At 46.5% G+C, this 20182-nt stretch overlaps 1 long non-coding RNA gene across 1 annotated transcript in view; it reads left to right on the top strand.

Annotated features, from left to right (window-relative positions):
- The window catches only part of LOC138487769 (uncharacterized), a 207180-nt gene that overhangs the window by 49097 nt on the left and 137901 nt on the right, over positions 1-20182 (top strand). Inside the window, exon 2 of the long non-coding RNA XR_011274542.1 lies at positions 951-1009. This is a non-coding gene — a long non-coding RNA (uncharacterized lncRNA). The remainder of the gene's footprint in view (positions 1-950; positions 1010-20182) is intronic.

The raw sequence follows: 20182 nt of genomic DNA, 5'->3' as shown, positions 1-20182 counted from the left end.
TGGCAGGCTCCCCACAAACTTTCAAGCTGCCTCACAGTGCCCCCCTACCACTCATTGGCCCCCTACAAACCCACTCTGCCTTCACCTTGTGCCACATCATCTCCCACGCACTCACCTTTAAACCTGTGCTGTCGAGCTCCGCATCGCCTTTATTCCACATTGGCCTCTATGGAAATAGAAAAGGTCACCTTTTTAACTCATTTTTCATTTTCTGCGGCATCCATCTTTCTTTGGGCTTTTTATCCTCTTTAGAACGAATGCTTAAAAGAAAAATCTTGCCACTAGCAAACTAATGCTTATCATTGCTGCTATTCGCAATAATGCTGTATCGGAAAGTTCATGACCCACTTTATAGAACCTTGCTGTTCCTGGGCCAAGGAACTTGTGCAGCGGGTCCGTTATCACCTGTTATAGCACACTAGTGAAGGAATATTTGCATATACACAAATCACAAGAAAGATGGAAACGTAGACCAGATATAAAAAACATCCGGCAATGTCCCTCTCAGAGTATATGCACCTACATTGCATGCACACCAGGGGCCAGATTCCACACACTTTGCACTGGCGCAGGTGGTATTTTGCATGGCATTAGCACAAGTGCAAAAAAAGATTCTTTAAATGCATGTTTGCAGCAGGACTAAGTTTGCACTGTGGTAATACAGAACGGTATTGGCACTAGTTCAAACCCAACATAGGTGCATTGAAAGCATACGATTTTTGCACTAAGCGAATTTTGTCTTAATGCTAATTCCGTGCAAAATTGCACTTGCACCTATGCAAGGTTTCCGTAATGTGGAGCCAGGTATGATAGTGTTGAGATGATTAGGCACGGCAAATGGCTGCTCATATTGCAGGATATTGAAATGTGAGATGCACAATTCACCATAGGAATACATTGCAAATGCCTTCATGGTTGATGAGTCAATTTTTTATTTCTGCTTTTTACAGTACTATCAAGAAGGCACACATTTCTGAGGGAATGCTGTTAGCTTCCAGCTCGAAGACAAGTGAGTGACGTGTCTCATTAGTAACAGAAAATGATCAATATTGAATCCAAGCACTCCGAAATTGGCAAATAATCAATCAACGTCAGCAGCTGAAATTGCTACAACAGCACAATTATATACCACTGTTGGCGTTCAGATTTCCAGCCTTTGAAATAAGGAATGTTAAGAAGGATTGTGTTGCATCTTAATTATGTGGATACAAATATACACTAAACCCATTCCATTTCCACCTTCCAGCCCAACACACTGCATGTTTTTGACATATAGTGTCATTGTATTGGCCGGATTTCCACGTTCATATGACATCATAATGGCTAAACAGGAAATCCCACCTCCATTCAAATACACCAGAATTCTTCAGTTAATGGGAATGCACGCTGAAGGCCTAAAACCTACCATTTCATGTTTACATTCTGGTCCTTAAAAAGCAGCAATAATCTAAGTGTTTATCAATGTGTTTTAAAATCTACAAGGAGCTGGCCAATCCTGCTGCAATCTCTACCTCTCCTGTCCCCTCCCAGGCCCTCTGCACGGCCCTTGCTTCTCATTTCATCTCTAAAACTTCATCCTGTCCTCTCGCTTTTTCTCCCCACTCCCTCCAATCCCTGTTCTTCCTCTGGCCCTTCCTCGGCCACTTCTCCCTTCTTCTCTGCCTTTCCCTGTTCTCCGCAGATGATGTTTCTAGACAAGTCCCATCTATAAAAGTCTTGTCGAAACAGGTTCACCCCTGTTCCTCCAAAACCATCAAGGACCACATTGACACCCTGGCTCCTGCTCTGGTTGATTTTTGCAACCACTCCTTTGCCACTAGAGTCTTCCCCTCCCCCTGAAGCATTCCCTTGTGCACCCTCTTCTTAAAAAACCCTCTGTCGACCTTTCCTGCCCGGCTAACTATCGTCCAATCTCCATCACCCTTTTCCTGGGCAAACTGCTGGAAAATCTGGCCATCTCCCAGCTTATTCTTCACACTGAATCTGTTGGCTGTCTCCATGGCCATCAGTCTGGCTTCAGAGCTCCTAGAAGCACGAAAACTGCTCTCCTGAACATCTGTGAAGACCTGCTCTCCAACCTTCACTCCAACACCCCCTGTTTCCTCACCTTACTTGATCTCTCTTCTACCTTTGACACAGTCAACCATGCCACCCTGCTCAACCGTCTCATGATAACCTGGGTATCACCGATCAGGACCTGGCTTGGCTGACCTCCTTACTCTCTCATCGACCCTCCCTGGTCCAACTTGGGTCCTTCCTCTCTTCCATCTCTACCTGTTGTGTTCCCCAGGGGTCTAACCTCTCTGCCTGGCTGTTCAACCAATACCTGGCACTTCTTTCCCACCGCATTGCCGCTCTCTGTCCCTACTTTCAGTGCTGTGCGGATGACACTCAACTCATTTTCAGGCTCCCCTCTGCCACCTCTTCCCCTTCCCTCATCTCTAACTGTCTTTCCATCATCCAGGAGTGGTGTGCTGCCAATTATCTCTGCCTTAATGCCAGTAAGACCAAGATTCTCCTCATCGGCACACCTGCTCCCTCCTTTCCTGTCACCATCTGGCCGGCCTCTCTTGGCCTCTTCCTGCTCCCACCTGTGGGGCTAAAACCCTTGGGGTCATCTTCGACTCCACACTTTGCTTCTCTCCTCACATCTCTGACGTCTCTAAGAAGTCACACTGCCAGCTGCACCTCCTCAGAGGTATTCTTCCTTTCCTCTCCTTCCCCCAGAAGCTCACTGTCTCTAGAGCTCTGGTTCTATCCAGACTGCACTACTGCAATAGCCTCTTTCTATATCTACCTGTCTCTACTCTCCGCCCTATGCAACTCATCCAAAACAGGACTGCAAGACTTGTCCTTGGCCTCAAGCCCAGGGATCGTATCTCTCCAGGACTGAAATCTCTGCACTGCCTCCCAGTGGCAGCGAGGATTACGTTCAAAACCCTCTGCATTGTCCACAAGGCCTTCTAGGGCCTGGCACCTCAATGCCTCCAACTCCCTCTTCCTAAATATCTTCCTTCTCGAGCTCTTCGCTCATCCGCCTCCGACTCCCTCAGGGTTAGTCGCTTCTCCAAGCAGCAAGTTGGTGGTGGTTCTCTATCTTCGCATGTGGTCTCCCTCTGGAACAGCCTCCCTGCCTCTCTAAAACTTGACGAGAACCATTTCTGGATCCGGAAGCACCTCAAGACCTTCCTCTTTGCGTCTGCTTTCTCTCCTCCTCTCCGCTGCTGATCTCCTGGCTGAATCTGATACTGCATTGGCTACCCTCTGATCTCGGGCCCAGGTCCCCTACCCGCCAGTTGCACACATGCACTGCCCCCCTGGCAACCCTTGCACTCGGGGACTGTTTCTGTATCCCTACAGCCCCTTCTAGCACTTGTCAGCTGATGTCGGCACTTACCCGTGCACTTGCCACCAGCTGGCTGCACTTTTATTTATTGCCTTTATTTATTTTACTGTTATCCTGTGTACTGCACTGCCCCCTCCCCTTTCCCCCCACACTTTTCCCCTTCCCCCCTCCCTTGCACTTGCACAAGCTCAATGTCACCTGGCCTAGTAGGATCGCTGTCTGTCTTCCCTCTGTTCCCCCTCCCTTGCCACGTCGCGCCTTGAAACTCTTGTGTATAGGTGCGTTATAAATGCCATATCATATCAATGGGCTTTCGTGGTAGCCATCTTGGAGAGGTTACAGGCAACCGTGTATTCAGTTATTGGCAACAAAGAGCATAATGATTTTTGAGCTGTGACTCACCTTATTCTCTCAGGAATGCTCACTATATTCCAAACTGAATTCCAACCTCAACAGTGAATTCCACCTCTAATGTTAATAGAGGTCTTACTGCCACTGCAAAGTTGGTCCACATCCCCCCATGGGAAATCTCTGGAACATGCACACACATAAGAGGAACTCAGTTTATAAAAAGAGCCAAAATGTCCAACGTAGACCTGCAAATGAAAGATGGTGACAGACTCTACCCCCCTGCTGCACCTAAGAACACCCTACTTCCCCCTTCTAACAGGACAAGCCTGCAGCCCATGTTCATTGGGGCAGACCATGCTGGGGTATGCAGATTACCTTCTGGAAGAGCCCAGCCGCCGGGCAAGAGTAATCCAGCCTCCGAACCTCTATAACCATCCCATAAAGCTTCTAGCAGGCCTCAAGAACTTTCAGGCCCCCCAGTCTAGGGTATTGTGCCAAGAGGAGCAGAAGTACAAAACATATCCTCATTTAGAAATACCCATAGTTCTTCCCAGGTTTACGTCTGTAGACTCTGGCTGTGTGTGGCTGCCTGCAGACATGAGAATAACTACAGGGGTATTTGCTCTCCTGTTGCCTTGGTCACGGTTTCAATGGGTGCACCAAGGCTAACAATGGAAGCCAGGCATTGTGGATGGCCTCAAAGCCTGACCATCTTGGAGCCAAAGTAGCACTCACTATATTAGAAGATGGTGTCCAGTTAAAGTCTCAAAAACAAAAGTATCAAATGCAAAAGGTGAGAGTGCATTCGACCGAAAACCAAAGGATCGAAAACATTTTTAAAATGTATTTTGCCTAGTTTAGCTTTAAAAGGGTGTTTTTACACCAAAAACGGGGATTTGGGGGGGGGGGGACCCAAAAATAAAAAAAATAAAAAATGTCGATCCTTTTTTTCGGTCGAATTGACTCGACCCTTTTGTTATTCGATCCTTTTGATTCGGTATTATGACCTATAACCTGAGAAGATTTCACAAATAAATACCAAAGGACAACAAAACTAGGTCCACCCCTCTCTACTTACCATGTTTGTCTCCACCCACATTTGCCTTTCTTGAATTGGCCACTATTTTCTGGGGTAAACTAGACATACTCCCAGGTAGTAAAAGCCAAAGTGCTTTAAGCGTCTGCATGAGCGCGTCTTAAGTCCATCACAGAGCCCGGCACCGCTTTTAGTTGTACCTTTGTTCCTCTCCAAACCATCCCTCATATAACCATTCTCTTCTTCTTCAGACCCCTTACAATTTACCATCCCAATGTCTGCAATGCTGACCTTTGACCTATATTGACTGGACCCACATGCTCCCATGCTATCAAGGACATTTACCTACTTCCTTTATCTTGTCTCACCTCTGTTTGAACCCGGTTCCTTTTATCGCACCCTCTTTCCCCCAGCACTTAACCCCTTTCCATTTCCTTTCCTCTGCACACTACGGTTTGCATACCCCAGTGGGTGAGAACAAAGCATCCACTTAGATTCTCCCTATTGCTTAACTCAGGGACCGGCCTCACTGTAACCCAAGGCACAACATGTACCTGTACCTGCAACTAAGTTCCCTTACAAGTAACAGCGCCACAATGCCCCTGGGCTACCTGCGCGCTATATAAATGTAATAAATAAATAAATAAATAAACTTCTAGACCCGGAGAGCAGTACAGGGGGGATTTAGCACAGTACAAAAGATGTCTTACATAACATATATTTCTTTTTTTGTAAGGTTTGCCTAACATGCGTAACTTTCAATCAAATTTAAAAAAGAGGGCGCTCTAAGGGGTGTGCCCGGGAGTGCAAATGAGGACAATACAAATGTTAGGGAGCACCCCCCCACATCATAACTAGCGTCTGTACTGACAAGCATTAGCAATAGAAATGTCCTACTTAACTACAGATGTGTTACACCAAAGTGATTTAGGGTCAAGTGGTACAATGAGAATAGGAAAACTGCACCACCGTTGTAAGATCGTTTTCTGCATGGAGTGCAAGGGATTTCAAAAGTTAGAGCTTTTGTATCCTTTTTGTGCAGGTGCATTGCAACTTGTAAGCACATATACGCCTACCTTTTCCTTTGAAAGTGTATTTTCATTGCTAATATTAAAATGTATACTTACAAGTTACAGCATGTGTATGTTAAGTATGTGTTTGAAAGGGTTTTTAGTGTTTGGTGTTGTTAATCCCCATTTTTGGAGTACACAGGCCTCTGGGAATTTTACAAGAATTTCTATCACAGTAATTCTGGCTGCAGCAGTACCTCCAGTTTTTGCGGGTAAAGTGGGCGGTACAACGTTTATTGATCGGACGTTTTTTTTCCGCTGCACTTTTTGCCCAAAATGTTTTGCTGAAAAATACAAATGAAAAATATGGCAAAGGCATATGAGGGGTAGGGTGGGGTGCTGCATAGGACATAAATAATAGGGGATGGGGGTATTGGGGGATTTGATGATTTTTTGTTGGCAAAACATTTTCACCAAAAAAAGCAGCGAAAAAAAACTGGGGATGAATGAACATAGAACGAAAGTGGAGGAGATCATTCCACTTTTCCTTGAAACTCTAAATCCAGCAGTGTAGCAAAGTGGTGGTAAATTGGTAGTAACAGGACTACCCCCACTTTCCTGCCATTTATTCATGCACACTCATAATGAGGCCCTGAGCGTTTATCATTTAGGATCACAGTTGGGTGCACATTTTGCTTGGTGATGAATGATGTGCATACCTCCCTACCATTGTGAACCAGTGAGTTTCTTCGGCTGCTCCCTTCTTTGCTCCATCCTGCTCAAGACTTAGGATGGTTAGTGTGAGACATCTTTTCAGTTGCATTGTGGAATGCTGTTTTCATGCCCTATCAAACACATTTGCCTGCTATGAATGAATGAATTGATAATCAAGGTGTGTGAATTCGAGGGCCGTAAGGAAGGTCTTGTTGCCTGTTTGAGTGGGCACAAAGTGACCTAAAAGGGGAAACAAATATTTTTTTTCTCCAGGCATCCAATGAGAGAGTTCTTGCACTGAAAACTTCCTTTTGAAGGAAGTGGATTTGGGGATGTGAAGTAGATTTTGACTGGAGAAGTATGGCGTGCATGCAAGTGTTGTTTTAGTTTGTTGTTGAGGTGTTTTGGCAATTGCCCATTTATGCATTTCTAAATGATGCTGAAGTCCATGATGGTGACCTTAGACTTGGCTGAGAGACAATGGAACTCCCCCAGGGAAAGGGAGAAGGAGACCCTAGATATTTTCTGCAGACTAATAGCTCAGCTGCATTTTGGACCTCTTAGAAGCTGGAGACTTTGGGTGAATCTGAGTAACTCCGCCTTTGAAAGGAATGGCAGCACTGATCAATAGATGTCCGCACGGTTGAAAGTAGACACTTCAGAACTTGTCTTTGTCATCTTCCACTTCAAAATCTCAAAAAAATTATTCTCAAAGGGATCAAGTCAAGAGTTTCTCAAAGTTGCTTCTTTATGAATTGTATAGCCCTCTCCAGGAGTAAGTTAACGATAAGTCTGAGCGTACTCATGGTAACTTTTCCCCATGAATCAGCTCCTTTGTGTTTTGACGGACTAACGTAGAAGAGGATGACAGAGTCAAGGTATGAAATTTCTACTTTCAACCGTGTTGCCCTTTATCGAAGTGTGGGGCAATTCGATTCACAAAGGGGGTACTCTGTGTAACTCTTGATTTACTCCTGGCTAATACATGATTTACTCATAATAGCATCTTACTCAGGAGTAAGTCAAGTATTACTCATAATAAAACCTTTGAGAATCAAATAGCCCTGTCCAGGAGTAAGTAAAGGGTAAGTGAGAGTTACTCACACAGACTTCTTTGTGGATTGAACATTCCTCTCCAGGAGCACAATAAGGCAGCGTTAATTACAGTAATTACTTTGTGAATCAAATAGCCCGCTCCAGGAGAAGTTAAGGGTAAGTCAGAGCTTTGCATAACAACCTTGTTGGCGAATAAGCTCCTTTCTATTTGGACGGACTACCCCATATGAAGATGACATAGGCAAGGTCTAAAGTTTCTACTTCCAATTGTGTTGCCTTCTATCAAACGCCAGAGCAAGAAAGGATTGGTGGGACAGAGAAAGGAAAGTAAGGGATTCAAAAAGTGAAAAGATTGGAAAGAGGGTTGAGGGATAAAAGGAAACAACTATCGAAGGATGGAGATACTTGTGCATGGTAAAGGAGAAGAGAGAAGAAAGTACAGAAAGATGGAGGAAAGAAGAATGGGTGTGAAAAAGTGATGAGTTGGAGAGACAATGGGGGAGGAAAAAGTAACAGTCGGAGTAGGGATACGGAGAGAGTAGGTGGATAATCAGGCAGGGCAAGATATTCCAAAGGTTTATTTGGTCTGGGAGAGAGAATAGAAACTGAGTGGCACATACAACAGAAAAAAGCAATCACTATACACAGAGAATGAACAGGAAACAGGCACTACAGCAAATATAGTGGAGACCTGGTCCTTCTCTCAGTATATATCAGAAGGCCATGGTCGGGTCTACAGGAGTACAGATGCCTGAACACAATTTAAAAATGTAACTATTTAAAATATATCTCTAGACATTTTCTTTAAAGTCTTTAAACATTGCATACAACATTTCACCTCAAAATATATAATATTTGTATGATTCCCTTCCATAGGTTTATGCCACAAATGTGCTGTCTTAATAAAGTCACATTTATTATTATATGACTTCACGCATTTAGTTCTCAGGTGAAGCTGGGTTTCACTATCAATTAGCAAGTGCTCTACAGTTTCAATTATGTTATTACCACAAAATCTGCATAGCCGGTCCGCTCTATTTATGTGTATGCGTGCTCCTATAGATTCGAGCACAGAACAGGTATTGAATTTTTATCAAAAATTAATCCCTGACTACCCAACTGCTTGGATAGGCCATCACATAGCTTGGCATTGAATTACGCTTCATAATATGTGCTGTAAACTGGCCACTATTCGCATTAGTTGCTAACTTTATTAGGTTGGCTTTGTAGCTATAGGACAGCCATTTCTGTTGGGGCCATCTTTTGAACCAACCCAAATTATTCCCACCTCTGTAACTCCTGAAATCAATTAACCAAGTCGTATGGCTCTTCCTGATTTTAGCGATAATTCCCAAGTGTTGATATGCTTCTATTAATGCAAAAGCTCTCCGTTGTAACTATTCATACCATAGCGTAAATCAGGATATAGATACTGCCATTATACTCTTAATATTGAACTCCAACTCTTCGGCATTCTGTGAGTATTCTCAACCTTGTTGCTTTAAAGCGGTTGAATTCAGTTGTTCAGTTATGCCCCCACACTTCAACACCATACATGAGTACAGGGGTTATTTTAGCAGCATATACCAACACAATTGTTTGGATTGCTATCCCACCTTCACGCCCAATAAACGCACTCATTGCATCGAAAATTCTCATGCATTTATCTTTTGTCTCAGTCCAGTGACGCTTCCAGGTTAGAGTTTCATCTATGGTTACTCCTAGGTAATCATACTGTTTTGCACATTCAACAGGAATTGAATCATGTTTCCACAGGTATTTGGAACCTGCTTTAATTGATTTCCCTCGAAAGATCATGGTTTTAGATGTAGTAATGTTTACTTTGAGGCCGCTGTCTTTAGCACAGATATCAAAAGAGAAGTCAATATGTGACATGGAGAAACCAAAACACTGAAATAGATTCAGAGCAACCACCCAACTAGACTTTACAGGCTAAACAGAAATCGGAGTGCAGAAACAAAAGAATTCATCCTTTCAATGCAACAAAGACGATTAAAGCATTGGAGCTAGAAGTCTCTTTTTGTCTTCTTCATTGGAAGAATGAGAGATGCTATTGAATAGGCTGCAGGGGTGTGTTAGTGCTGCTGAGCATGCAGGTGACCAAGGCTTGCTTGGCAGCAAATACGCCTCTGGAGTTCTGTTTACTGGATATGGGGACGTTCTCCTTAATGTCCATGTGCTGCATCTGAGGCTCCGGTGCCAGGGATATTAAGGTCCTCATTCAAAGTTCAGTGGAGATGGTGACTTTGGCTATATTTGCCAAATACCACCTGATTTACAAATGCTGATGGCAGTAATACATAGGAAAACCCCTAGCGGCATCCAAGGAGGAGTTTCTGCTGAAAGCCCACCTAGTTTTACCTCTTCTTCAGAGGCGCAGGTAAAATATCCCAAGCGGCCTTAAACCTTCTACTGTAGAGAAGGGAGTCGCAGGTGCTTGCCTTCAAAAGAGGTTAAAGAAGTTGTCAGAGTGGTCCATTGTAGGGGAGTGAGAAGGATGGCATCTCTAGTGCACGGCCCCTCTCACCACCTGACATATGTTATGTGTAAAAGTGTCAGAACTGACACTTTTGGCCATTCAAAAAAGTGAGATGGGCAGCAGTGGTATAAACCACTAACGTACACTATCCATTTACGCCTTCACGTTGAAGGAGGAACACGTTTTAAAAAAATATATGTATCCAGAGGTTACCAATGGAGGAGGTGGTATTCTGGTGGTATTTCTGGAATTCTGCCAGAAATGACACCTCCGGCAGTGGTAAATGCTAAACTGGGTGGTTTTTCCAAAATACCACCAGCTGAGGTAGCTTACTTCCTCCAGCCGTGTTACGCGATGAAAATCCCGCCATCCCTAAGTGAGGTCCTGAGTGATTTCGCTTGTAGTTACTACACCATTGTGTGCATTGCTTGGCTTGTGCTGAAGTGGGCGGGGGCTCACAGGATTTGCATTCTCTGTCCTCTGATTGCATGCGGCCACGGAAGGCTGCTACCTTTCTGTAATGTAGCGGGGTCGATGTACCGAACGTGGTGCAGGTTTGGGGGGATACACTGTTGGCTGTGGTTGGAGGACAGTTATCACACAGTGATTTTGGTGGGTGTACACGGTTGCCACCTGTTTAGTGGATTCAGATTGGGGGCAAAGGATCAAGCTTGATCGCTTGAGCGGAGCAAAGGTGTGTCAAAATAAACCTGTACAGGGATTGTTCGACTGCATGGAAATAAGGCCTATCTCGAATGCTTGCCAATGCTTGGAGGGAATAAACAGCGTCCTAGAGGAAGCATCTTCCACTGTCAGGAAATTCTATCAAATTCAGCCTTTTATTAATTTATTAATGAGATGTTTGTACAGTGCAGGGGTCTGCAACCTCTGGATCTCCAGATGTTTTAGGCTACATCTCCCATGAGCCCTCACCATTGTCCATGCTATGTTAGGCGGAGGAGCGTTGGAGAGTTGTAGTCCATGGCATCTGGAGAGCCACAGGTTGCAGACGCCTGCTATAGCGCCACGTGAATCCTTGTGGATGCTTCATTGCGCTCAGCGCTTGGTCTTGATGAACTTCACACGGTGCTCATAAGTTCCCCTTTTGCATCCCATGCATTGACTCCTTCCTCTGGCAACCATGCACAATCCTATCAGCACCAGTGCAAATTCCCTTGCGCTGTATCTGCACTGGCACTAATGCAATGGTGCAAGGGTACCATAATATTGCCTCATGATGCTATGCTCGGTGACAAAAATAACAATGGAGGAACAAACTGTGTGGGAAACAATTGAAATCAGGTAGGTTTTCAAATTTAGCAAGAGGCGTTTCCATACAGCGCGCCACCCATGTTTCATTATCCACGTCAATGATCAAAGGACGCATGATCAGGAGGTAGAGAAAAGGAAGCTGACAACATCAACAAGTGAGGAAGACTCTTCCCTCAATTCTTGCAAATAGATGCATTTTTGAGTCGAGAGACTTGGTGAAGTGCGATGCGCATCTGTATCTGAAATTCATCCATTCATTCATTGTGTCATATGTTATAGCGTCTTTCACCATAATTGCGGTCCCAAAGCGCTTTCGGTGGAACGCCCTCAGATGGACCAGAGTCCAACATTTGGGAGAATTTGGGAGGTGCTGTTAAGTGTGTGTGCATTTCAGCCATTAATGTTATGCGAGGGTGGCCAAGACCCTGCTAGTCACCCATGTCTAAATGGAGTGTGTATGGGTGCAGCAGAGGTATACTATTGACTAAAGTGGGGGATTGTGTTTAAGGAGATAGAGGGTTATGTATGAAGCTACAGTTTGAATTTCTGTTGTAAAAAGTAGCTTAATTCTTTGGCAGAAGTGACGTGCTATAGTGTTTGTGTTATATGTGAGTGCAGGGTGTGTGGAGTGAGACCGTATCTTCCGCTAAGTTGCAAAGGTGCGGTGTGCGAGAGGGGAAATGGGTAACTGTACAACAACGTCTACTTCCTGGGTTCCATCTATGTACAATGAGCAGTGCTACGTATCACAGGCCATCTAAGTTCTCGATGAATGCATGATACTCACCCTTTGAGAGGTTCTCAGAATGAGAGATTTTCATCCCTAGTTAATTCTAATGCAAAATCAAGGTCCCCATTTCATGTCTACACGTGGCAGCATGGCCCACCCTCCTGTGCATTAGAATGACATGCGGTGCCAACCACGAGTGAGGGTCGGAGGTGTCTGATTGTCCTCCTACGGGAGGATCAGCGTGATTTTCCCAAGGTGCATTGTAAGTGTGATGCATTGCCCACCCTCCAAGCCCATATGACTGAAATGCCTAGCCCACTGTCAGGATTCTATGCGGTTCTATGCCGAGTCAGCACGTGCTAAATCACTGCAGGCCCAAACCAACCATATTTGTTTATTGGTAAAGCAGGCACTGAAAACGTAATGTTGCCTCTTGGCACTGCCAACCGCGTGTAGTTGGTGTTAAATAAAATATTTTAGAGCAAATGTTGAAAGTGTGGGCTCCTTTATCCTCCAACCAGTATTACAGAGCTTAGTTAACACATCCACACATAACTATACGTACATTACATATCTGCTTCAGCCTACGATGTTGATTGATAGCTAACTTGGTTCCATTTCATAACCTCTTAACATTGAGTTCCATTCCAAACCTGCATCCTTTGACAAGTATAAGTATAGCACCGATTTACGCCTAGCATGTGGCCACCGTGCTGCCCACGGGAGGCGTGTAGAAGCTGCACCACTGTTGCATTCTTGGTGCTTTGCCACTGTGGCAGTGACGGACCCTGAGGTTTTGGGTGGATGATTAAGTGTCCACTTCTATCTACCTTCCCTGGGATATCAGAGCACACTCTTTTTATATCCCATTGCACGATATGGTGGAGGAGGTTCCTCCTTTACTCCATAACTCAGCCCGGGTGGGAAGTCCAGGGTCTATTCTCCTTGCATGCCTATCACAGATCCCAAGGTGCATATAGCCTACTCAGTATTACTGCACTACTCTTAACTCAATCCTTTAACAATAAGCATTCAATCCCATGCCTTAGTAACTTGCAAGCCAGGATGGCTCCTGGAAGATCAAGAAGATCCCTCCTTCGCCCTCCCCTTGTTCCCTTTGTGCACCCCTGCCTTCACCGTTGCACGGCCAGCTCGTGGCTCTTCCACCTCCGTCAGTCAGCTGGGCACCCCTAGAATACCCTTCTGAAGGACATTTAAAAACACGATATGGCGATGTAACCTCCACACGTCAAGGGCACCCTTGAGGATATCTCCAATCCATCTCACAACCATGTTACGGGGAAACTGCCCTCATGGAATGTTGCTCGGCTTCACAGGGACCTTTTAAGATCACTATTAGATGCATCCAGTGGCAATGACTACAAATGCAGCCCTACGACGACTATCACATCTCCGCCCACTCTCTCTTTCCATCCTACTCCCGGCTCCCTTAGACTCACACCTTTTCGCCCCCTCTCTCTTTTCTCCCATAGGTAACGGTCTGGTGTACCCCAGTCAGGGGGACATTATCCAGACAAGACTTGCTGCCAAAAGACCAGTATGGAGGGAATGTGTGTTCTGTAAATACTGCATAACGTAACATATCCCTCAAAAACATTACAATTCAAGAGATGGAGGCTAGAGGTGTGGTTAGATTGATTGCTGTTAGAAGAGCAAGCAGACAGTCCAGAATTGCTTGCTTATTTGGACTGCTCTAATTCTTTGGAGATAGGACATCCATATTTGAGGAAGAGGCGAAGTCACAGTGACACGTCAGTCTCTGACATGTAAGCTCTTGGTCATAGAGAGGAGAGGCGGTTGGAGTCGAAGAGCAGGAGAGCTTGTGGGAACTGTGCCCTTTGCACATGTGGAGGCGAAGCACAGGATCTTGAAGGTGATTCCTCATTGAACTTGCTGGCCATTGTAGGCTCCTGAGGTTGTGGATGTGGGGTGATGTTCCTTCAGCGCAAGAATAAGTTGGCATGCCACTTTGTGGACTTTTTGAAGTCTCTCTAGTGATGAGGCTGGGTGATTGCCCTAGTCAAGGCACGAGCTGACAATGAGGGCCCAACATCAGTGTATCCGACAGACAGTATCCTGCTCAGCTATTGTTTTCACAGGCTTACAGCAGATGGGTATTTGCTGCTGCAGAAGCATTTATGAGTATTACCTAGAAGTACTGTATTTTTAGGTTTGGCTATTAGGTGGCACTAAAGCGCCACCTCTAAGCTGAAACTATTGCATTGGAGTACAGCTATGGGGAGATGGCATATGAAGAGGGACACAAAGCATATAGGTGTTATGTGTTATTTACTCACCCGTGGAATGCCATAGCGATGCCCATTTCGGGCCCCTCTCCGCCCAAAAACACATCCTCCTGGGATCTCAGTGAGATAGCTTATCGAACCGTAACATCACGCTTTGCCTGACCATGATATTTCAAAGCAGTCCTCTGAGAGTTAATCGGTTAGTTAGAACTGTAAACACACTACTGGTGTAATAAAAATGTCTTAAGCGGGTCTGCCTTCAGCTACTTGACTCATAAGCAGTGTGCATGTCCTTCACCGAAGTCCTGTAAAATTAAGCATTGGCAAAGCCAACAGTTTTGGTTTGTGCATAGGCATTTGCCCGGCACTGCTATTATATGCCCAGGTACTCACACCATTTTGTGACTGCTATCATTAATGGCTAGTTAGTAGAATTACGACAGAGCCAGGCAAATGCCCTTTTGCAGGCCTACACCAAAGCCAAAGCTGTTGGCATTGCCAGTTTTTGTTTAAAAGGTCCCAGCCACAAGTTTCCTCTTGTAATATGTATTGTAATATGTTTTTTTTCTTCTTCTCTTATCCTTCAATGTTAAAGGTTATTAACCATTAAACATAGATATTTAAAAAATAAGTGCATCTTAAGCCTTCGGATTTTATATCAATATATTTTTTAATACTGGCTGAGGAGACATCTTTTTCTAAATGTACTTTAGAATGCCCTGTGTCCTAATTTCCTAAAAAGACCCAGGAAAGACCCAAATCAGGCTCCATGTGCAAGCCTTCCTCCATATACATAGATCTAGGCATGACATGCAGGACTGCAAGACGAAAACAAAAGTGGACAGTGGACAGAAACTAGAAAACAATCTAAACTAGCGCAGCACTAAAGCAACAGGATGGAAAAAGAGTGGGCACACGCCATACATGAAGGACAGGAGAGCAGATCAGCCCTTTTGGGATGGGTGCACGGTACCATGACTCAGCAGTCACTGACAGCTGCGAGCCTACTTCAAACACCATGAAAGGAATGCAACCAAAAGGAAACATTGACTTGTGGTTTCACTACTCATTCGCAAAACCTCTGACTTACCAGTGGGCTGGAATGGTCCCAGTGGTAGGAAGTGAAACTCATCCCTGTGGCTGCGATGCACACCCCCTTTCATTCTTTGATCCCGATGACTCACGGGGGGTGGGGGGATTGTGCTCAGGGGGTTAAGCTTGCGCAGTGGGTGGAGGGGAGGGTGAAAGAACCTGTACATTCCCACACAGGATACTTTCACCCACCCGGGGAGCAGCATGGCAGGGAGCAGCATGACAGGGCCCTAGGGTCCTCCCCCAGCCAGGGCCCTAGGGTCTTCCCCCAGCTGGGGAGCAGCATGGCAGGGCCTCTAGGGTCTTCCCCCAGCCGGGGTGCAGCATGGCAGGGCCCCTAGGGTCTTTCCCCAGCCGGGGAGTCACGTGGCAGGGCCCTAGGGCTTCCCCCAGCCGGGGAGCAGCATGGCAGGGCCCTAGGGTCTTCCCCCACCCGGGGAGCAGCATCGCAGGGCCCCTAGGGTCTTTCCCCAGCTGGGGAGCAGCACATGGCAGGCCCTAGGGCTTCCCCCAGCCGGGGAGCAGCATGGCAGGGCCCTAGGGTCTTCCCCCAGCCGGGGAGCAGCATGGCAGGGCCCCTAGGGTCTTCCCCCAGCTGGGGAGCAGCACATGGCAAGCCCCTAGGGTCTTCGCCCAGCCGGGCAGCAGCATGGCAGGGCCATAGGGTCTTCCCCCAGGGTCTTTACCCAGCCGGGGAGCACCATGGCAGCCCGCGAGCACCATGGCAAGGCCCTAGAGTCTTCCCCCAGCCGGGGAGCAGGAGCACCATGGCAGGGCCCTAGGCTCTTCCCCCACCCGTGGAACAGCATGGCAGGGCCCCTAGGGTCTTCCCCCAGCCGGGGAGCAGCATGGCAGGGTCTCTAGGGTCTTCCCCCAGCCGGGGAGCAGGATGGCAGGGCCCTAAGGTCTTCCCGCACCCGTGGAACAGCATGGCAGTGCCCCTAGGGTCTTCCCCCAGCCGGGGAGCAGCATGGCAGGGCCTCTAGGGTCTTCCCCCAGCCGGGGAGCAGGATGGCAGGGCCCTAAGGTCTTCCACCAGCCGGGGAGCAGCATGGCAGCGGCCCTAGGGTCTTCTCCCAGCTGGGGAGCAGCATGGCAGCGGCATGGCAGGGCCCTAGGGTCTTACCCCAGCTGGGGAGCAGCATGGCAGCGGCTCTAGGGTCTTGCTGTACTGCATTCCTTTCTACTACTTTCTATGTAAAAATATAGAGCACACAAGCAGAGTCTCCGCAAATAAAGGGTACAGCAATAACGACTGCAAAGCTCCGGCTGCTTCTTTTTGAATTCTAAAATGTCAACATTTCGAGCAGAACATCTGAAAGGCCTTGGTATGTTCTTTGATTCAAGTTCTTGCAGGGGGATTTCAAGCTCCCTTGCCCCCAGAGCAGTGGACGAAGTGGGTGGGAGCAGTTGGGAGGGGCTCTCTGCTACTTTCTTTTACGTTTTACTGTTCCTATACTGTTATTTAATTTTAAAAAACGTTCCGGAATGGTTTCGTTTTAAAATAAAAGTGTAGGAAGAAGTTGAAACTTGCCCTTCAGTGCACTGCACTGAGCATTCCCTTAAACAGCAGGTGTGTTAGTTTGGGGGTTTGGGTTGCGTGTGCGAGGGGGGGCGTGGTGATGGGGTTTGTGGGGAGCGGGGCAGGCCAGCAGGGAGCATAGTTCCACTACTTCCTTTCATACACTTCGACCACTGCCCCAGAGCCTTATAAGGTGGGGGCTGGTTTTGCTCCATGCAGGCGGCTTCAAGGAGGGGGCAGCTGCTGCTGCTGACAGCACTTATGCCCAAAAGGCCCACATGGGAAAAGGGGCCATAGAGGACGGCTGGGAAGGATAGAGAGGCACTAGCAATAATATCATAGGGGCAAGGGAGGCACAGGGTGCGTTGTAGGGGGGAGCATTAAGAAGGAGATCAATGCAATGAACGCTATTTCTGTGAAAAACAGCATTCATTTTAGCTAATGGTCATCATTATTTGGACATTGTGAAATGTGGAATCTACCTTAAATCATAGCAAATCGGTGTAAATTAATAAATAATTCAGAAAAGTCAGAATAAAGTGCCAAGAAGCCACCAAAATGGCAAAAACGTGGGAAATCTGGGAGAACTTGCAAATGTAAAATAATTTAAACTGGGAAAATGAACCAAACTTTAATTGCACACAATAAGGGTGGGAAAGCCAATTGTTTAAATTTGTTCAACTAGAATAAAATATTAAATCAGGGTTAGGGCAAAAGGCCAGCAACAAATAGGAAACATGCATTGGCAATGCCAACAGTTTGGCCTTTGTGTAGGTATGGGAAAGGCACTTGCCAGGCACTGCCATAGTGGTATTCACTGGCCATTGATAGTATCAGGAGGAAAATGGTGCGAGCACCTGGGCATATAATAGCAGTGCCTGGCAAATGCCTAATACTTGTACACAAGCCAAAACTGTTGGCTTAGCCAATGCTTGTTTTTAACAGGACTTCAGTGAAGGACAGGCATATGGCTTATAAATTGATTGGCAGAAGGCAGACCTGCTAAGACATTTTTATTACACCAGCAGCAGGTTTATAGCTTGAATTAAGTAATTAACTCTCAGAAGACTTCTTGTGAAAAAACACTGGCAGGAACTTTCAGTGCAAAGGTTGATGGTAAAGGCTTGATTAAAGCGAGACCAAAGATGTGTTTTGGGCATGGAGGGGCAGGAACTGGACAGAAATGCTCCTAGGGATTAGCATGGCCATGGGCAGTCAGTGGTTGGGCAAAAAACCAAGCAAAGCCTACAAGCTGTGTGTCCCTCCTCATATGCCATTTCTCTCTAGCTGTACTCTAATGCAATAGTTCTGGCATATAAGTGTCGCAAGCGATAACCAATAGCCCCAACAAAAAAACTGTAAAATGAGGACTAAAGGAGAATGAGTGGTGCTAGTGCGCCCATTTAAAAGATAATTAAAAAGCAATGTGTCAAAAGAAATGATCAAAATGGCCCATTTCTAGCAATTTGATATGATATTATATAATACGGCATTTATAACGCGCCTGTACACAAGTGTTTCAAGGCACGACACGGCAAGAGAGGGGGAACACAGGGAGGACATACAACGACACTACTAGGCCAGGTATCATTCAGATCGCGCAAGTGCATGGGAAGGGGGAAGGTGGAAAGTGCAGGGGGGAGGAGGAAGGGACAGTGCATTACATGGAATAGAATAATACAATAAGTAAAGGTATCGGCCAGCAAGTGTCAAGCGCAAAGGTAAGTGCAGAAATCAGGTGTCAAGTGCTGGTAGTGGGACTGTAAGGATACAGAAACGGGGATAGCCAGGCAGGCAGCGCAGGTGTTTGTGACTGGCGGGGGAGGGACCTGGGCCCGAGATCAGAGGGTGGCCAGGTAATCCGTGCAGTTCAATAGAGGAAATAGTCCTTTGTGACCAATCAGGTTCCATGGAACACATGCTTTATCTACAGACCGAAGCCTGTGTACTATGCAACGGGCCTGTGCCTGATGCCAGTGACCACCGTCTCTCAGCCTGACCCAGGAATCCACTCTACCTTGCCACTTCCACCTGCTGCCCATGCCACACATTGCACTCTACTCCAGCACCTCGTTATCTTATGTCAGCGTCACTCTCCCACCACCCCTCATTTTTGCCCCTCCATCACCCCACACTCAGGCTGCCTCCAATATGCTAGCAGCGTACACTGGGACTCTTCTCTTGCAAACTGACATTCCATTTCCACATGGGACATTTTTGACTGACTGCATGCCATGTCACTGTAAGAAAACGTCAATTTGCCCAAGACCCTGCTTGGGCTCCAGCCTTGCACTCACACTATCATACCCTTTCGCCCACCAGTCCCTCGCCCATACAACTTCTTTATGAATGATTATCATGAGAACCCAGAACATGCACACCGCATACTCCACACGCGCATACAGGGCATTCACACTTCCGTCTCATTCACGCGCGCCTTCACACCCATAAATGCACACTATTCACACTGAACTCTCTTTCATAGGAATACTTGCGGCATACATGCATGCAGCGCCCCTACACACATGTGCTCAGATTTACAAAAGGCTGTTTAACTTGCTTGTTTCCCATGTCCAACCAGCTCCTAGGGACAAAGTGCTCCTTTCTAGGCCTCCGGATCCCACAATCCATGCAGACAGGAAACAGGAAGCAGGTAGAACTTCCTGCTTCCTGGCATGCATGATGGAGCCAGGGCACCTCTGACTTTAAACAGAAAGTCAAAATGCTGAGGGGCCTCCGCCCACCCAAAACATGCAGGTGCGGGTGGGGACCACTGCTACACACAGAGAAAGAATGTGAGTGAGAAAGGAAAGGTAGAAAGATATAGATGAAGAAAGGGAGAGATTGAGAGAAAGAATAAATAATGTGCGGGAGCGAAAGAAGTGAGTGTGTCTGTCAGAGGGAGAGTGCGAGTGAGTGTGTTTGTGTGTCAGAGAGAGGGCCAAGGTGAGTGGGTGTGTGTGTGTCAGAAAGAGGGTCAGCGTGTGTGTGTCAGAGAGACGGTGAGAGTGAGTAGATGTGTATGTGTGTGTAAGAAACAGTGCATGGATATGTGTGTCAGAAAATGGTAAGAGAGTGTGTGTGTTTGTGTGAGTGTCAGAGAGAGAGAGTGGGTGACTGCGTGTCGTAGTGTGTCTGTCAGAAAGAGGGCGCGTGTGTGTGAATGTAACTCGAGAGAGAAAGGATCGATAGAGGGTGCGAGAGCAACAATGGGAAGAGACATATGGGCGATGAGAAAAAAGATAGAGAGGGAGAGCAGTGTGTCAGTTCACTTCGTTGCTGTCTC

Source organism: Ambystoma mexicanum, chromosome 9 (genome assembly GCF_040938575.1).
Source record: "Ambystoma mexicanum isolate Mex_15411 chromosome 9, UKY_AmexF1_1, whole genome shotgun sequence".
Classification (NCBI taxonomy): domain Eukaryota; kingdom Metazoa; phylum Chordata; class Amphibia; order Caudata; family Ambystomatidae; genus Ambystoma; species Ambystoma mexicanum.
Note: the sequence above shows the minus strand (reverse complement) of the source record. Positions and strands in the feature narration are given on the sequence as shown.